Genomic DNA, 20,754 nt, shown 5'->3' with positions numbered 1-20,754 from the left:
TTACTGTATGGGACATCTATGGGGCATTATACTGTATCGGGCAGCTATGGGTGCATTATACTGTATGTGGCAGCTATGGAGGGCATTGTACTGTATGGGGGGCATTATACTGTATGGGGCAGCTATGGGTGGCATTATAATGTATGGGGGTATTATACTGTATGGGGCAGCTATGGGTGGCAATATACTGTGGGGGCAGCTACGGGGGGCATTATACTGTGGGGCAGCTATGGGGGCATTATACTGTGTGGGGGGCAGCTATGGAGACCATTATACTGTATGGGGCAGCTATGGGGGGCATTATACTGTGTGGTGGCATTATACCGTGGGGGCAGCTAAGGGGAGGCATTATACTGTGGGGGCAGCTATGGGTGGCAATATACTATGGGGGCAGCTATGGGGGATATTATACTGAGTGGGGGCAGTTATGGGGGCATTTGACTGTAGGGGCAGCTATGGGGGCATAAGGCCTTATTCACACAAACGTGTTAAACTTTTGTGTGACGGCCGTAGAAACGGCATCTCGTCTATAGGGGATGTGTGATATCGCATCCCACAGCGCAGAGCACGGATTCACCTCGGACGTGAAAAACTGCGGTTTTTCACGTCCAAAATGATCAACGCCCATGTGAATCTAGCCTAATACAGTGGGGGCAACTATATGGAGCAATATACTGTGGTGGTCAGCTATGGGGGCCATTATACTGTGGGGGCATGTATAGGCAGTATTATACTGTGTGGGGTGCAGCTATGTGGGGCATTATACTGTGTGGGGCATTATACTGTGTGGGGCAGCTATGGGGAGCATTATACGGTGTGGGGCAGCTATGGGGGGCATTATACTGTGGGGCATGCATCTGCCAGGCGAGCCGGCTGGGCATAGGTGTGCGCAGGGGTCTGGTGGTGTTGGACAGAGGTGAGCCTTTAGCTACGCCCCTGTCTGTGCCCCCTTTTTGGGGTTTTGCTTGCAGGACTGTGTGCAGTATATAGTGTAACATGTCTATGATTAGATCATCCACTTCTGCTCCTTCCCGCATTTTGCACCTCAGGCATGTCCCGCTGTTTGTACTCTGACCATGATTTATCTATATGACTGACACATTATCAGTGGATGTGAGGAAGTCTAGTGTGGGCTCGTCACATAGGAGAAGGGAGCCGCCACACTGGCCAGCCGGGAGGAGGGGGCGACCAGCAGTGATGACATGAGGGGTGGTGTAGTGATGTCAGAGGGGGAGGAGGACAGGAAAAGCTGAGAGGGACAGTTTTCTTCTTGGACAATTTCGTTGCTGACTGCGAGTTGTGTCCTGCGCTCTGCCCTCAGGTGAGTGAATATCGGACGGTTCCTCGTATATTAATGTTGGACTTGTTTTACCTCTGTCTTAAACGGTCTCCCTGTGTAAAGTTTAGTCAGACTCTGAGGATGAAAGCTGCGCGGTAATCCGGCTAAAACGGTGACTCTTCCTGCACATCAGGTAACTGGTCCCGGTGTGTGGTCCGGACAAGGTGGCTGACTATTGGGAGCTATGAGAGCTCGTCTACAGGTGTGCCACTACTCTCTGCAGTGTGGACGCGATAGTCGTGACTCCAGACTTGTCATGTTGTATGTATACTATAGTTATATGGCCGACATGTTACTGTGGCCTCTTGTGTTACCGGGGGGTAATGGGCTTGCAGCACCGATATCCACAAGTGTGCAATCTCTTTTTTTCCTGGCAGCTCCACTGGTTGTAATATGAGAAGTGGCAAATGTAACTTTATGCTATGCTATTTTTTTGTAGGCTCTTTTTGTATCCCTTGTGTCCTGCCTGAGCAGAATGCAGCTGATGACAAAGTTGTGCACTGGTCTATAGCCGGACAGAAAACTGCTGCATGTGATGTTTTTCTGTCCGGCGTCATAATTGATGCATCGACTCCAAATGTGGTCCTATAGGAAAGCAGGATCAAGTGAAGATTACGTCTCCCTAGGACATAAACTATACTTGACACATGAGATGGATAGATGAACAGAACTGAAGATTATGTCCCCCAGTGTTCGGATAGTCCAGTCAGTTGTGCAGTTTGTTTTTCAGAGGTTTCCAAACACCAGGGGTAAGGCCCCATACACTCGATCGTGCCCGCAAATGCGGGCACGGCCGGCTGCCGACTGCCACCCGCATTTTCGGGCCGTGCTCCCATACAAAGTATGGGAGCACGGCCCGCAAAATGCAAAAGAATGGACATGTTCCATAATATTCGGACCATTTCTACGGCACGGACACCCATCCGTAGCGCTACGGAAAGGTGTCTGCGTTCAATGAAAGTCACTGGGTCCATTTTTGCGGTCCGCAAAAACGGAGGTTTTTTATGGTCGTGTGCATGGGGCCAAAGTAATGTGTGGCCAATTTTTTAGAGAGATGTGCGACTTTTCGAAAAAAGAGCCCCCTCTGATGGATACCCACGAGGCACAGTTCTTGTAAATACACTTCCAAGAATATCAGAACATTGGCGACGAGCGATCCAACGTGGAGGTTGATGGCAGTTTTCGCAGTCCAGATTGCAAGTAAATAGCGCTGTTTCATGAATTTGATGACATTGCTTTTATTCGTACCAGCTATAATAAGCTGCAGCGTCTTCTCAAAGAAATGTTGATCCATTTTAATTTAAGGGCAACAAAAAATTGCAATTAATGGGGAGCTTTGTTAAGCTGTCTTATAGTAGGAATGTCCGTAGTTGCCCATAGCAACCTCTCAGCTCCGCTTTCATTTTACCTGAGCTCATTAATATATGAAAGTTGTGGGGTTGCTATGGGCAACAAAGAACATTCTTACTATAAGGCCCTGTTCACACTGAGTTTTCTGACGAGTTTTTTGGGGCAGAAACCACACCAAAAAACTCCTCAAAAACCGCCCGAAAATGCCTCCCATTGATTTCAATGGGAGGCAGACGAGTTTTTTTTCCACGAGTAAAAAAAACTCGTCGTGGTAAAAAGAAGCAACATGACCCATCTTGAGGCGGTTTCCTCCTCCAAAACCCCATTTCAATGAGTCAGAAAGAGGAAAAAAAACCCTCGACGAGTGTTTTGACGAGTTTTTGTCAAACCACTGTGCAAAAACCTACTGGAGCAGTTTTTGCAGGAGGAATTTTCCTCCTGCAAAAAACTCCGTGTGAACACAGCCTAAGGATCAGTTCACATGTTGCCTAAATACTGCAGATTTTCCGCAACACAATTAGTTGCGGAAAATCCGTAGCAAATACAATAGCAGACAAGTGGATGAGATAAAACAATTTTCATCCACACGCTGCGTAAATACGGAGCGGAAAAAACGCTCAGAATTTGACCTGCAGTGCGGAAATTTAGTCCGCAGCATGTCAACTGTATTTAAGTAAACGCTGCTTAATTGTTGCAGGTTTTCCACATTCAATTCAATGGGGAGGTTAAGACCCCATGCCCACTTCAGTTTTTTTCCTTCAGGGTGCTATCCGTTTTCTGATGGCTAGCACCCTGACCCATTAATTTCAATGGGGCCATGCACACTTCAGTATTTTTGACGGTCCCGTTGCTCCGTTCTGATCCAAAGTAGAGCATGTCCTACCTTGGTCCGAGATTCCGTGACCGTGAGGCCCATGCAAGTCAATGGGACCGTCAAAAAAACTGAAGGCACACGGAAGGCATCGGCCTAGCAACGGCCGGGCGGGCAGAAATACATTACAGAAATATTACACTAAGGCTGGATTCACACGTGCGTGGCGTTTTTGCGCACGCAAAAACACGGCGTTTTGCCTGCGCAAAAGCCACTTAACAGCTCCGTGTGTCAGCAGCATATGATGCGCGGCTGCGTGCTTGTCGCGCAGCCGCCATCATTATGACACTCCGTTTGGATGTTTGTAAACAGAAAAGCACGTGGTGCTTTTCTGTTTTCATTCATCCTTTTGACAGCTGTTGCGCGAATCACGCTGTTTGCACGGAAGTGCTTCCGTGCGACATGCGTGGTTTTCACGCACCCATTGACTTCAATGGGTGCGTAATTCGCGCAAAACGCCCAAAGAACGGACATGTCATGACTTTTTTTCAGCGGACTCACGCTGAGTAAAAATCACGCACATGTCTGCACGGCCCCATAGACTAATATAGGTCCGTGCAATGTGCGTGAAAAACACGCGCGTTGCACGGACCTAATTCTCGTTCGTCTGAATAAAGCCTAATCGGCAGCGACTTGTCTCTATCAATCACTGATAGAGAGAAGAGGCTGCTGATTAAAAATAAAATAAAAATCAGTTCATACGTACCCGGTCGTTGTCTTGGTGACGAGTCCCTCTTTTTCCTCCAGTCTGACCTTCCTTTCTGATGCGGCAGCCTGTGATTGGCTGCAGAGGCGGTCACATGGGATGAAGCGTCATCACTGGAGGCCGCCCCTCTGACGTCATCCTGACGTGCGTGACCGCCACTACAGCCTGTGATTGGCTGCAGCGGTGACATGGATGAAACGTCATCACTGGAGGCCGGACAGGAGGAAAGTAAGTATGAACTTATTATTTTTATTTATTTTTTCATTATAATTGTATTTTCCGAGCTCCGAGCATGGTACTGTCCAGGGTGCTGAAAGAGTTACCTCCGATCAGTGCAGCCCATTAACTCTTTCAGCACCCTGGTCAGTACAATGCTCGGAAAAGGAAACACGGAGTGCACACGGTCGCTAAAACGGGCACACGGGTCCGTCAAAAACAGGTGTGAAAACGGTGTCTGAAGTGTGCACGAGGCCTTAAGGAGATTTTGCAGCGGGTTTGCGGCGATTCCGCCTCAATAAACGCAACTTTGCAAAAATAAAAACTTATACTTAGGGCAGATTCAGGCGAACGTTGCGTTTTGCGTGCGCAAAAACCATTTGACAGCTGCGTGTGTCATCCGTGCATGATGCGCGGCTGCGTGATTTTCGCGCAGCCGCCATCATAGAGATGAGGCTAGTCGACGCCCGTCACTGTCCAAGGTGCTGAAAGAGCTAACTGATCGGCAGTAACTCTTTCAGCACCCTCGACAGTGAATGCAGAACACAATATCGAGAAACCTGTTAAAAAAAAAGAAAAAATTCGTACTTACCGAGAACTTCCCTCCCGGCCGTTGCCTTGGTGACGCGCCTCTCTTGACATCGGGCCCCACCTCCCTGGATGACGCGGCAGTCCATGTGACCGCTGCAGCCTGTGCTTGGCCTGTGATTGGCTGGAGCTGTCACTTGGACTGAATTGTCATCCCGGGAGGTCAGACTGGAGGAAGAAGCCGGGAGTTATCGGTAAGTCAGAACTTCGTTTTTTTTTACAGGTTCATGTTTATTGGGATCGGTAGTCACTGTCCATGGTGCTGAAACAGTTTAACTCTTTCAGCACCCTGGACAGTGACTATCTCCTGACGTCGCGTACCGGAAATTTTTTTGCCGGGTTCGGCCAAAACGAGTTCGGCCGAACCCGGTGAAGTTCGGTTCGATTGTCCGGGTTCGCTCATCTCAAAGACACTCCATTTGGATGTTTGGAAACAGAAAAGCACGTGGTGCTTTTCTGTTTACATTCATCCTTTTGACAGCTGGTGCGCTGTTTGACTTCAATGGGTGCGTGATGTGCGAAATACGCGGAGATATTGAACCTGTCGCGTTTTGTACGCAGCGAACAAACGCTGCGCACAAATCACGCACTGTTTGAACTGCCCCATTGACTTCTATAGGGCTGTGCGTGGCGCGCGAAAAATATGCGGCCTGCACGCACGAAAATCACGCTCGTGTGAATCCCCCCTTACACAGGAGTCTGTTTTTTCCTCCGGGCCGGCCTCCTGGGATGACATTTCACATCCCATGTGACCCACTCACAGGCTGCAGCGCTGTCCTGCGATGCAACATCATCCCAGTAGGCTAGCCCGCTAGCAGGCCGTTTAAGTGCTGCAGTTTTCCGCAGCAGACATTCCGGGCGAAAAACGACACCACAGTTTAAGGCCCCATGCACAGGACCGTGCCCGCAATCACGATTGCGGGCACGGCCGGCCGCCGACTGACAGCCGCATTTTCGGGCCGTGCTCCCATACAAAGTATGGGAGCACGGGCCGCAAAATGCAAAAGAACGGACATGTTCCATAATTCCCGGAACATTTCCACGGCACGGACACCCTTCCATAGTGCTACGGAAAGGTGTCCGCGTTCAATGAAAGTGAATGGGTCCATTTTTGCAGACCGCAATTGCGGTCCGCAAAAACAGAGATTTTTTACGGTCGTGTGCATGGGGCCTTAAGCGGTATTTTTCCTGGAATTCCCTGCGGCGCACAGGGTGGATACACAGCGTGCTATTATGCAGCGTATCTGCTCAGTGTGAACGCCGCCTAAGACAGCTTGATAAATCTCCCACAATGTCACTGGGGAAGCAGGGGGACATAATCTTCACTTGTTCAATCAGGGAGAGGGACATAAACTTCACTTGATCCGGAAAGTATAGGATCAGCCCTGCTGTCCGTTTCCTCTGCTTTTGGATTTCTGTTCCACGTTGGAGAAAAACTAAATCGGATTGTCTGACGTATGTGAAGGGACCTTACTACTCTGGCCGACACTCGCTTGCTCCTGTCACACGGAGCTATGGATGGGGATGAGCGATCGCTCGTCCCCATACATTATTATCATGTCGGCAGCGCATCTCTCTGTTTACACAGGGAGATGCGCTGCCAACAACAATAATCTTTTACTTTATTAAAAATGATATGACCAGCAGATGATCGAGTGTTTTCTTCGTTCAGCTGCTGATTGATACCCTTTTTAAACAGGGCAATTATAGTCAACAAGCGTTATTAACGTTCGTCTGCCTGATAATCGTCCTGTGTAAAACCCCCGTTATATAGCGACATCTCACTCCACAGCACTGGACACACATTAATGCAAATTAATTCCTGTGACCTAAGTAAAGAAACGGCGTATGAGAATCCTGAAAACGGTAACAATTGACTTGCACCATATGGGGGATTTGTATATCTATAGTGTTGCAGGTTTACGGTACGGTGCTATGTAAATGCTCACTATCTTCTGTCTGTGACAAATTTACTAAACTTTCATGAGTCATGATAAACGTTTCTAATATTAACATAGATGTCTAATCCAGATGACCCATTTCCTAAACGCAGACCCTAATTGTGGTGGATCTGGAAGCTGAAACCCCTAGCCATTAGCTGTAATTACATGTGGAAGCTGAGGACAGTCACACCTTTCTGATCTAATAGTACATTGAATCTGGAGCATCATGTCCTTGTGTCCTGTAGACGGCTCTTGTCACCCAGGCAACTCCAATGTATCATTCAGTTGTCACCTTGACTTCCGTGTAGTTTCTTTATTAGAAGTATATGGGGAAGGGGTGCGTGTTCCTACTTTCCCCCAACATGTTCCGTCGGTAAAGTCCGGACACCATCAGACACATTAGATTGTCAGCTAGTTCTGCCAAAATCAACGGGTTCAGCCGACATTCATTTAATGTGTACAGTTACCATAAGTTTCAGACGGAAATATCCGCACTTGTTCAAGGGGACGCATAGAACAATGGCACAAGGATAAAATATTAGTCAGCAGGGTCGCCATGGGATCACAAACTACTGTGATTTGTTTGAGCATCTACAGGGCTGAAATGTTGGGATATACATGTGTTTATATGCATAGGACTATGGACCCGCTGCAAGCTCCAACGTCTATGTACTTAGCATTTCTAAGAGAGCGTAATAGCTGATCATGACCTATAATTTGTATATTGCATGTACTACACCATGCATCTGATTGCACAAGTAAGGGCCTGTTCACATCTGCGTTCAGTGTTTCCGTTGCTGTGCTCCGTTAAAGTAGCAGAACATACTGGAGGGCCTGGTTCCATTGCAAGACTGACCCCATCAGCGCCCGACGGAACCATTGACTTTAATGGGTTTTGCTGAGTTTCCGTCATGGTGTCCATCACTTTACTGGAGATAATAACAGATCTGTAATGGGGGCTTCTAACGCAGATGTGAACAGGCACGAAGACTGGCTGAAGATGGACAGTTCTGATGCCCTGACTGTCCTTGGACGACTTATGTAGCTGGCAGGAGCCTAGCAATGCTGTATGGATAGTGAAAGACAGCATCCCTTTTCACATGTAGAAGATTTCATAATTTTGTCTGAAATCCTTGAGGAATATTGGGCATATGTATCAACACTGTGGTTCTGGTACTATGTAAAGACCATGACCCCATCCCATCTTTGTTGCAATAACATCTGTTTGGCTTTGCTTAGAGTGTGCGTTAAAGAGGCTCTGTCACCAGATTTTGCAACCCCTATCTGCTATTGCAGCAGATCGGCGCTGCAATGTAGATTACAGTAACGTTTTCATTTTTAAAAAACTAGCATTTTTGGCCAAGTTATGACCATTTTCGTATTTATGCAAATGAGGCTTGCAAAAGTACAACTGGGCGTGTTGAAAAGTAAAATTACAACTGGGCGTGTATTATGTGCGTACATCGGGGCGTGTTTACTACTTTTACTAGCTGGGCGTTCTGACGAGGAGTATCATCCTCTTCTCTTCAGAACGCCCAGCTTCTGGCAGTGCAGACACAGCCGTGTTCTCAGAGATCACGCTGTGACGTCACTCACAGGTCCTGCATCGTGTCAGACGAGCGAGGACACATCGGCACCAGAGGCTACAGATGATTCTGCAGCAGCATCGGCGTTTGCAGGTAAATCGATGTAGCTACTTACCTGCAAACGCTGATGCTGCTGCAGAATCAACTGTAGCCTCTGGTGCCGACACGATGCAGGACCTGTGAGTGACGTCACAGCGTGATCTGCCAGAAGCTGGGCGTTCTGAAGAGAAGTGGATGATACTTCTCATCAGAACGCCCAGCTAGTAAAAGTAGTAAACACGCCCCGATGTACGCACATAATACACGCCCAGTTGGACTTTTACTTTTCAACACGCCCAGTTGTACTTTTGCAAGCCTCATTTGCATAAATCCGAAAATGGTCATAACTTGGCCAAAAATGCTCGTTTTTTTAAAATAAAAACGTTACTGTAATCTACATTGCAGCGCCGATCTTCTGCAATAGCAGATAGGGGTTGCAAAATCTGGTGACAGAGCCTCTTTAAATGTTTAATCTCAGTCAATCCCTTTTTAAAAGGAAGCTGGGGCCGAGTCCACCACCGTGGGTTTTGCTCACTCTTAGGCCTTCTTTACACTAACGTAGTTCACGTCTCTGATACGCGAGTTGCACGGAACTGTGTAACTCAATGTGGCCGTTCAGACAGTCTGTGATTTTCACGCAGCATGTGTCCGCTGCGTAAAACTCGCGACATGTCCTATACTTGAGCTTTTTTCGCGCATCACGCACCCATTGAAGTCAATGGGTGCGTGAAAATCACGCGCGACACACGGACGCACTTCCGTGTGCTGCGCGTCATTCGCGCAACAGTTGTTCAAGAAATCAAGGGAAAAGTAAAAGCACCTCCATTTCATTTTATAAACATAAAAACAGAGTGTCATAACGATCTCATATGCGCGAAAAATCACGCAGCCACGCACCAAATACTGATGACACACGGAATTGCAACACCCAAAAAACGCTGCGTTTCTTGCGCACGCAAAACGCACACGTTCGTGTGAATTTCGCCTTAGAGCTCATTCAGACGAGCGTAAAACTCGTTTGTGTGCTGTGCGTGGAAATCACTCACAGCACACGGACCCATTGATTTCAATGGGGCTGTTCACACATGCGTGAGTTTTCACGCAGCGAGAGTCTGTTGAGTGAAACTCACTGCATGTCCTATATTGGTGCATTTTCACATACCTATTGAAGTCAGTGGGTGCGTCAAAACCACGCACAGCACACAAATGCACATCTATGTGCTGTGCGTTATTTGCGCATCAATTCCATTGAAAAAAAAAGTAGTACTTTGTGAGTGCGTGAAAAACACTTGCCACTCGCAAAGCGCACTGATGCAATAACGCAACGCACACAGACAGATTTACGCACTTTTTTTACGCCCGTAAATCTCTCTCGCTCGTGTGAATGTAGCCTAAACTGATGCCAACTCTGCATAATAAAAGAGGTCCCAAAATGAATCAATTGCCATGTAGTAGAATATAAATAATTTCCAGTAATTACTGTACAGGCTATGTACAACTTTCCCATTCAAAGATATGGAACCTGTGTGTGGAAAAATATTTTGTATCGTACAGCCATCTCCATGTCTGGCTCAACACAAATGGAACATTGTAAATTGTAAAGGAATGAATGTAAGAAACCGCACTGGGGTCTTAAAGAGGACCTGTCCCTTCTTCTGACATATAAAAGTAGCTGGATGACTTACCAGCCGTTGCAGCGCTGAGTACAGAACTGATGTTCTTTTTCTGCTAGCCATCCACATTCCTTTGCAATCGGCTCCGTTAGTTTTGTTAAGCTGTTAGGCTATGTTCACACGCTTAGCAAAAAATGTCTGAAAATACAGAGCTGTTTTCAAGGGAAAACCGCTCCTGATTTTTAGCCGTTTTAAAAAAAATCAAACTAGCGTTTTTAGTTGCGTTTTTTACGGCCGTTTTTGGAGCTGTTTTTCTATTGAGTGTATAAAAAACGGCTCAAGAGTTGACATGCACTTCTTTTTACAGGGCGTCTTTTTACGCGCCACTTTTTGAAAATGAGGCGTAAAGAAACGACCCATCGGAACAAAACACCATATTTCCCATTGAAATCAATGAGCAGATGTTTGTAGGCGTTCTGCTTCTGATTTTTCAGCCGTTTTTCGGGACGTTTACGGGCCGAAAAACGGCTGAAATTAGCCCATGTGAACATACCCTCAGAGTAGACTGTCAAGTGGGCGATCCCCAGCACTCCGTTTTTTTGACTGAGATTCAGAGTGAGTTCTGGGGATCACCCACTTGACAGTCTACTCTAACCGCTTAACAAAACTAGTGGGGCCAATTGCAGAGGAATGCGGGCAGCTAGCAGGACAAGAAAACCAGCTCTTCACTCTGCCTCCTGTGAAAACACATCTGCCACTTTTTTCATTTCTTGTGGTTGGCTGCTCTGGCCCACTGAAGACATCTGTGTATAAGAGGACTGATGACGTCTGTGTATATGGGACAAGGTTGTGGAGAATTTTCTCAATGGGAGTTCATCAATCAAAACATGAGCATATGTCAAAAACACACAGTGTGGTCCCATCCTAAACAAGACAATTATAATTAGAACAATTGGTAATTCACTGGAAAGAGTTGCCTTCTAAGTACAACAAATAAAAGGTGACTACAACACTTGATATAGCAATGCATTGTTTCAAAGCCCTTCTGCATTGCAGCACTATAGACTGAGTGCAAGAAAACTGCTGCTGCACGTTATTGACTTCGTTCTAAAGTCCCACACTGCTGCAAGCACACATACTGCAAAGGATTTCTATGGTTCACAAGGCAGTATTCAAGAGCACATTTTGCTCAACTCTTCCATTTCATGTATTGCTGCAGATACGTCAAGCATTTTGCTGATACTCTTTCTCTCTTTTTCCAGAATAGTATAGCTTGATAACTTTCAAAGCTGATTTGAGTGAATATCCACATTGTAAATAGTCTTGGCAATAGGCGGTTTTGTTACATACAAACCTGTCCATGTTCCCTATTATGGTGTAAGGATGTCCTAGAGGGGGTGTCCCCTGCTTGCAAGTTGAACTCAAGCCTTCCATGCACTACATGGTTGGCCATTCATTTAAACGACCGGTGTATACAACTACTTTTTTACTGCAGTTTGACCAGTGGTGATCAGCTGAAAAGTGGTTGTCTGTCAGACAATCCATTTAGGAACTGCATGAATGTTAGGCCTCATTTACACGAGCGTGTGCGTTTTGCGCGCGCAAAAAACGCTGCGTTTTGCGCGCGCAAAAGGCACTTGGCAGCTCCGTGTGTCATCCGTGTATGATGCGCGGCTGCGTGATTTTCGCGCAGCCGCCATCATAGAGATGAGGCTAGTCGACGGCCGTCACTGTCCAAGGTGCTGAAAGAGCTAACTGATCGGCAGTAACTCTTTCAGCACCCTCGACAGTGAATGCCGAACACAATATACACCAACCTGTGAATAAAAAAAGACTTTCATACTTACCAAGAACTTCCTGCTTCCCCCAGTCCGGGCTCCCGGCCGTTGCCTTGGTGACGCGTCCCACTCTTGTCATCCGGCCCCACCTCCCAGGATGACGCCGCAGTCCATGAGACCGCTGCAGCCTGTGATTGGCTGCAGCCTGTGCTTGGCCTGTGATTGGCTGCAGCTGTCACTTGGACTTAACTGTCATCACGGGAGGTCGGACCGGAGTTATCGGTAAGTCAGAACGTCTTTTTTTTTTTACAGGTTCATGGATTTTTGGAGCGGAAGTCACTGTCCATGGTGCTGAACCAGTTTAACGCTTTCAGCACCGTGGACAGTGACTGTCTCCTGACGTCGCGTACCCGAACATTTTTTACCGGTTTCGGTCAAAACGAGTTTGGCCGAACCCGGTGAAGTTCGGTGCGCTCATCTCGAATTTGACACTCCGTTTGGATGTTTGTAAACAGAAAAGCACGTGGTGCTTTTCTGTTTACATTCAGGAGTTTGACAGCTCTTGCGCGAATCACGCAGTTCGCACGGAAGTGCTTCCGTGCGGCATGCGTGGTTTTCACGCACCCATTGACTTCAATGGGTGCGTGAGTGCGCGAAAAACGCACGATTATAGAACATGTCGTGAGTTTTTTTCTGCGCACACGCAATGAGCGCAATTCACGCATCGTCTAAACAGCCCCATTGACTAATATAGGTGCGTACGACATGCGTGCAAAGCACGCGCGTCGCACGCGCGTATAATACGTTCGTGTAAATGAGGCCTTAGTAGACCTTTACAGCTTGATGTGGCTCCTGTCTGTGACGAATAAAGGGTGGTCCCAATTTGGAGACCCTCTTTATTACCTCCACTTACTCTTATAGAACAATGTAAGGCCGGATTCACACGAGCGTGTGCGTTTTGCGCACGCAAAAAAGGTGGCGTTTTGCATGCGCAAAAGGTACTTAACAGCTCCTTGTGTCATGATCATATGGTGCGCGGCTGCGTGCTTTTCGCGCAGCCGCCATCATTATGACACTCCGTTTGTAAACAGAAAAGCACGTGGTGCGAATCACGCACGCACGCTCTTGTGCGAATCACGCACGTCCCATGGAAGTGCTTCCGTGTGGCATGCGTAGTTTTCACGCACCCATTGACTTCAATGGGTGCGTGATGCGCGAAATACGCACAAAGAACGGACATGTCGTGAGTTATGCAGCGGACTCACGCTGCGTAAAAATCACAGACTGTCTGCACGGCCCCATAGACTAATATAGGTCCGTGCGAGGCGCGTGAAAATCACGCGCATTGCACTTACGTCTATCACGTTCGTCTGAATAAGCCCTAAAAGAGGTTGTGCTTAAACCTGTTAGGCTGGGTTCACACGACCATGTTACGTCCGTAATGGACGGAACATATTTCGGCCGGAAGTCCCGGACCGAACACACTGCAGGGAGCCGGGGTCCTAGCATCATAGTTATGTACGACGCTAGGAGTCCCTGCCTCTCCGTGGAACTACTGTCCCGTACTGAAAACATGATTACAGTACGGGACAGTTGTCCTGCAGCGAGGCAGGGACTCAGTGCCGTACATAACTATGATGCTAGGAGCCCGGCTCCCTGCACTGTGTTCGGTCCGGGACTTCCGGCCGAAATACGTTCCGTCCATTACGGACGTAACATGGTCGTGTGAACCCAGCCTTAGGCTGGATTCACACGAGCGTGTGCTTTTTCACGCACCGATTAACTTCAATGGATGCGTGAAAAACTCCCAAAGAACGGACATGTCGTGACTTTCGCAACGGACCAACGCTGCTTAAAAATCACGCACATGTCTGCACTGCCCCATAGACTAATATAGGTCCGTGCGACGCGCGTGAAAATCACGCGCGTTGCACGGACGTATATCCCGTTCGTCTGAATAAGCCCTTAAACCGTTTCTTCCCCTCCCTCTGTCATTGGTAAACCTATGCTATTTAGGTGCTTGTGTATGCTAGCCTTAACCTCTGCTTTTAAGTATTTGTGTATGTGGCTAAATCAAGACAAATTATGTGATTATTTTCTAGAATAAGGCTAGGGCTACTTTGGCAGTGACACGGGTCGCACCTTCAAAGATTGCTGTGTCGCGCTGTGTACATCGCAGTAATGAAAGTGAATGTGGCCACATTGCAACCCACAGGTTGTGGCGGCAGTCACTAGAAATGTATTAAACTTGATGGATTCCCTGTTACTTTCGCAGTTGCGGCGACTTTCAGGGCTCAATTCACTTGCATTCACTTACATTGCTGCAATGTACGCAGTGTGACACAGCAGTCTTTGAACGCGCAATCTTTATAGCGGCCAAAGTCGCAGTGTAGCACTGGCCTAAGCTACAGGTTATTTTTGTCAGCAATTAATTTATGCTCATAGTTTGATGGTTATTAAGATATTATTTTTCTTTTTAGATTGCTTTCTTATGACTGTTGAATCCGTTTGCCATTTATTTTTTCCAAAATTTTATAATGGGGAATCTACTACAGAAATCAGTTTGGATCATGTGATAGTAGATGGATCATGGATCACTAGTGTAGTAAGTCCCAAAATTATGTAGTACTATAGGCCTAAGGCTACCTGCACACTAGGGTTGCACGATGCATCGAAATTTCAATACCGTGCACTGAGGCTTCAATAATGTTAATTAATGTATTTCGATACTAAGCTGTGCGGCCGCTGAGCTAAATATAGTAACACATGAATGTTGTTAGAGCTGGCCTGCCGCTGTGTGATACAGCCATTGCCCCGCTCCTGACAAGTGTATGCGCGAGCTCAGCATGATGTGATGCGATCAGCGTTGTACTAATGATTGCCGGTATTGAAGACAGAACATGGCGGGAACACTGCAAAACACCCCCATGTTCTGCCTTCAGGGTCGGCGCCACCGCTCATTAGTGCAGTGCCGGCCACATCACCTCCTGCTGATCACGCGCGCACACGTATTGTCAGGAGCGGGGCAATGTATGTATTACTCAGCCGCGGCCCTGCTCTAACGGCGGAGATCATAGAAACCTCTCGTCTCCACCTCCTTTTCCCCTGAATGTTACGATCAAAGCTGACCGCAGCATTTAAGGGGTAAATGATAGGGGGTGCCCTTCGGATCGAGATTGAGGGACATACCAATTATGGGCAGACAGCCAAGGGTCCATTGAAGGACCCCAGGGCTGTCTGACCATATTTCCTGTTGTTCGGGCATACTTCGCGTTATCCTAACAACTGCCTGTGTGCTATCATTACACAGGCTAATGTACTGGCATATAGGAATATGCCAGTACATTAAAGTTTAACACTTTAATGACCAGCCTATTTAAGCTATTTTTTACGTTTTTCCATAGTCTTTATTAAACTTTTTTCTACTTTTTTACTTGTCCCACTAGGGGACTTTAATATGCGATCATCCGATCGATTTGTAATACACTGCAATACTTTTGTATTGCAGTGTATTACTGCCTGTCCGTTTAAAACGGACAGGCATCTGCTAGGCCATGCCTCTGGCATGACCTAGCAGGCATTCACTACAGGCAGACCTGGGGGCCCTCCCTCTTTCCAAAACAAATCCGATGTGGCGCTTGCTATTAATCGCCGCATCTGAGGGGGTTAAACGGATGAGATCTACTACTTATATCGATCTCACCCGTTCGAGCACGGATGCCCCCAGCAGGGAGATTTAACGGCTCCCTACTCTATTTATTTATTTTGATACAGCGCCGTAAAAAGGCCTATGCATCAGAATAAAGCCCATTAGTGGCTCCCGTGAAAAGGCGTATTGGTGGTCCCTAACGGGTTAAAAATAAAAAAGTTTAAAAAATAAAGTAATGTTAAATAAAATAAAAATACACATGCATGTTGTTTTTTACAATACATATTAACCCCATAGTGACCAGCCTATTTTAGGCCCTAATAACCAAGCTATTTTTTTTTTTTTTTTTTTTTTTTTTTTTTTTATATAGTCACATTCAAAAAGCTATAATTTTAGCTTTTATTTTTCCGTCGACATCTGTATGAGGACTTGTTTTTTTCGGGATTAGTTGTACTTTTTAATGGCAGCATTTTGGGTGTACATATCATTATTTGATTAACTTTCATTAACTTTTTTTTGGGAGGAATAGAAAAAAACCTGATATTCCGCCATTGTCATATGCGTTTTAAATTCACGCCGTTCACTGTGAGGCGTAACTAACATGTTACTAACATGTTACCTTTTATTCTGTAGGTCGGTACTATTACACCACATATGTATCGTTTTGTTTATGTTTTACGACTTACATAATAAAAACTCTTTTGGGCTAAAATTAGTTGTTTTTTGCATCATCGCATTCCACGAGGCGTAATTTTTTTTGTTTTATGTCAATGCAGTGATATGAGGGCTTGTTTTTTTGTGGGACAAGACGTAGTTTCGATTGGTACTGTTTTGGAGTACATGGGACTTATTGATTAAATTTTATTATGGGGGCATGGCGGTGTGAGGACGTGTTCGTCTGCAGCTCCGTACTCATCCAGCCGAAAATCGCCCGTCAGGGCTCAATCACCGGTCCCCGACGCAGCATGACTAAGGGGAGAAGCCGCAGGAACCTCCAGGACACCTCTGGCACTCCATCCATCGGCTGTATCTTCAGTCCACCTTGGACGGCACTCCGCCGCGATCCTCTTCCTCTCTTCCTGTAGGTCGCACCCAGCCTCCGTCGCCTCGTGGGATCTCGTGGCCTCCTTCCTCCTCTGGTCAGGCGCTGCCCGGTTGCTGCGCTCGAGCCCCTGGAGGGGAGATGTCATCTCAGGATGGAGGTCAGTGCGTGGCAGGCTTTCCAGGGCCGGCTCCTCCGCTCCTGGCTGAGGCCTTTCCCCTTATGCAGCCCCAGTCAGCACCCGGACATGGGTCACATGAGGCGCCATTTTTATTGGCCGTTCAGCAGCAGTCGCCACAACAGGCCTGTCAGCTGAGTCAGGGAACGCCGGCCATTTTCAGGGGGTCTCTGGCCCCGTCGGTACACACGAGGGAACATCAAACAGGCCCGTCCCCGGGCCTCCCGCTATCAATGGAACGGACCCTGGCGGAACTCTGGGAGATGGTCAAAGCATTGCCCACCAAAACCGACTTGGATCTCCGCCTCACCCGGCTAGAGGAGAAACACAACAGGGCCATTGGCGTGGTCACACAGGAGTTGCGTGCTCTGGCTACGAGGGTGGAAACCTTGGAGCGCCAGCACTCCATATCTTCTCTAGACATCTCTGTCCTCTCACAGTCCCTGGCCACTCAAGCTACGCAATTACGGGACTTCTCCCTGCATTTGGATGATGTCGAAAACAGGGGGAGACGTAACAACTTGAAGTTGAGAGGTTTGCCGGAGTCTGTACCTCCAGATGGACTTTATGATGCTGTGACACACATTTTTAATAACCTCCTGGACCGACCGCGTGATATGGCCATTGAGATGAACAGAGTTCATAGACTGGCGGGCCCCCGGAATAGAGACTGCAACCGACCCAGAGATGTTATATGTAGAGTGCATTTCTACAAACAGAAAGAAGAGATTGCCCGGAGAGCCTGGGAGAAGGGGGCTGTTCCCTTCAATGGTGCCGAGATTACAGTCCTGCCGGAGACTGACACTCTCCATGCGCAGAATTGTCCGCCCCTTACTGGTAGCGACAAAGGCGGCAGGCGCAACCTACAGATGGGGCCACCCCTTTCACATCATCATTCGCAGACAGGGGATGTCATTTGCGGTTCGGTCTCCGGATGACCTGGAGGAGGCTTTCCGGTTTTTGGAGATCTCACCGGTGCGGTTACCGGACCGGACTGAACCCCCGGCACCGTTTGCTCTCAGAGGTGGACCGTTCCCAGAGTTTGTGTCTCGTTTTCCGCCTTGTCCTGGAGCAGAGCTGCCCGTGCCCCGACCTTCAGGGCGACGATCCCCGCACGGAGACCGTGGAGTCGGGCCCGTTGATCCTCGGACCCCAGGGCGGCGTTCCCCGCGAAGGGACTGATTGATCTTCTGCATTCATATGTGGCAGTTAATTGTACTTTACCCCCCCCCCCCCTCCTTTTTCTTTCACAGGATTCTCTGTGGGCGGTGGAAGATGGCGTTGATGGTGTTGCTTCAGTGACATTTGTACTAGATGTGGGTCGGGGGGGGGGGGGGGAGGTTTTCACAGGTTGGGGATGTTTTAACTGTTTAGCTACAAGGGGGAAGGTGGGTTCATGTAGTAGATGGTCTGGTGAGTCCGGGGCTTAGAAGTAATTAATTTGAGATTTTAAAGTTAACTACTATATTCTTGAGACACTGTTTTTTGCATTGCTGTCTTTCCTCGTTCCCCATTAGGGTTCCGTGCGCTGTCGTGGTCGGAGGCCTTCCTTTGGGGCAACATAGCTCACGTTGAGTAGTGGAGGGATTTTGCACTCCGACTTTAGAGTAATTGTGTTTCTTGTCGCTCCTGTTCAGCAGCTTCTGTGTAGGAGCTTTTCTTTTTCTCTCTCTCTTCCTCTCTCTCCCTTCCCTCCTCTGTCCATTCCTCAGCCCACTATCATGTCTGACATTACTGTTGTTTCCCTGAACGCACAGGGTCTGAATATCCCCGAAAAGAGGTCCTCCATTCTCCGTGTTCTGTGGAAGAGAAAAGCACACGTGGCATTCCTACAGGAGACCCACTTTCGGGCTGACTGCATACAGAAGCTCACAGACTCCAATTATCCTGACGGGTATCATAGTGTGTCCCCTGACTCCAAGACTAAGGGGGGTCTCCATCCTGATCTCACTCTCCCTTCACTGGGAACATGTGGAGACTTGCACAGATGGAGCGGGTCGGTACCTCTTCGTGAAGGGTAAGTTGGATAACACACTGTACACACTGGCCTCATACTATCTCCCTAACACTGGTCAAGTAGCCTTCTTGGAAAGAGTTCTTGGGGCGTTGGATGGCTTTCTGGAAGGCACCCTAATACTGGGGGGGGGATTTAAATGTCACATTGGATCCCATATTAGATTCCTCGCGAGGGCACTCCTCTTTACCCAGGGTGGCGCACCGCCGTATACGACGACTGTTGCATGAGCACCAACTGGTGGACTCGTGGCGGGTTCTGCATCCCTCGACCAAAGACTATACGTTTTAGTCGGCCCCCCACAACTCCTACTCCCGATTTAGATAATTTTTTTCTGCGTCACTCTCACCTCCCTAGCCTCACATCGGCCTCCATTGACGACATTATACTTTCTGACCATGCCCTTATTACTCATACTCTATCTCGACCATCGGCCCACCCTCGTTCTTGGCAGTGGCGATTGTATGAATCGCTCTTACAGGATCCGACGGTTTATACGTATTGGCTCCAAACTTAAGACCGAGCGGTCGGCACACCTTAGGGACTTACTGACCCAGATACATCGCGTGGAACAGTCACATAAGGTATCCCAGGATCGGGTTGTGGGGGCGGAGCTGGGACAGTTGAGAGAGCAGGTACATTCACTCTGCCTTGCAAAGGCGAGGGCCTCCCTAGTTATGTAGACGACACTTTTATGAATTCAGTAATAAACTGGGTAGGACCCTGGCTCAAGCACTTAGGAAGACACGCTCTCGCACCTATGTCCTCTATGTTCTAGGTTCACACAATAGACGTCTCCAGCTTCCACAAGACATATCGGAGGCCTTCCATGCCTATTACCATTCTCTCTATAACCTCCCGCGGGCACCCCCTTCTCCGGATGGCGGTGGTCAACTGGAGAAGATTGAGCAGTATCTCCGGTCTTCAGGGATGAAATGTATCCCTCCAGAGGCTATTGCGGCCTTGGAGGCGCCCATTTCCCCGGAAGAGTTGTCATGGGCACTGAAGGACTCACCCATGGGGAATGCGCCGGGTCCGGATGGTCTGCCCTTACAATATTATAAGGCCTACTCTGACTTGCTCTCGCCCCATTTCCTCCGGGCCTTCAATTCAATTACTGAGGGGGGTTCCATTCCTCGAGACACATTGAGGGCCCATATTACGGTCATACCCAAGGAGGGGAAGGATCCATCCTTGTGCCAGACTTATCGTCCTATTTCTCTACTTGATGTGGATCTAAAACTATTTGCTAAGATCCTGGCACATAGGATGACTCCACTCCTACACAGCGTGATACACAATGACCAGGTGGGTTTTATGCCCTTGCGGGAGGCACGAGATAACACCACGCGGGCGATTAACTTGATGTACCAAGCGGCTGTTTCGGCTCGTCCCACTTTTTTTCTGTCGACGGATGCAGAGAAGGCCTTCGACAGGGTCAACTGGGATTTTATGCTGGCAACCTTGCGGTATGTGGGTTTAGGGGCTCATATGACGAACTGGATCTTGAGTTTCTACTCCTCCCCATCGGCTCAGGTTAAGGTTAACGGGCACTATTCACCCTCCTTTGCAATCACTAATGGCACGAGGCAAGGCTGTCCCTTGTCCCCATTGATTTTCATTTTATGCTTGGAGCCCTTTTTGTGCCATATTCGCTCCAACCCAGATATTGCGGGCGTGAACTTGGGAGGTAGGCCTCACAAGGTCGCCGCCTACGCGGATGACCTGCTTGTTTTCTCTCGGCTCCCAGGATTTCCTTGCTCAACCTGATGGCGGAGTTGAGTAGATACTCTAAATTATCCAACTTCAAGATCAACTACCAGAAGTCTGAGGCTCTTAACA

General features: G+C 48.0%; 1 protein-coding gene across 2 annotated transcripts in view; it reads left to right on the top strand.

Annotated features, from left to right (window-relative positions):
* Window positions 1-1,183: 1,183 nt before the first annotated feature.
* CARHSP1 (calcium regulated heat stable protein 1) overlaps window positions 1,184-20,754 on the top strand; it is a 53,017-nt gene continuing 33,446 nt past the window's right edge. The window contains exon 1 of one of the 2 annotated variants that reach the window (XM_075831321.1): window positions 1,184-1,321. The gene's annotated coding sequence lies outside the window, so the exon portion shown is untranslated. Of the gene's footprint in view, window positions 1,322-1,412; window positions 1,473-20,754 lie in introns of those variants that run through there. The other variant, XM_075831322.1, reaches the window with a different exon arrangement.

This window comes from Rhinoderma darwinii, chromosome 6 (assembly GCF_050947455.1).
Source record: "Rhinoderma darwinii isolate aRhiDar2 chromosome 6, aRhiDar2.hap1, whole genome shotgun sequence".
In the NCBI taxonomy this organism is placed as follows: domain Eukaryota; kingdom Metazoa; phylum Chordata; class Amphibia; order Anura; family Rhinodermatidae; genus Rhinoderma; species Rhinoderma darwinii.
This window is presented reverse-complemented; position numbering and strand designations above follow the sequence as displayed.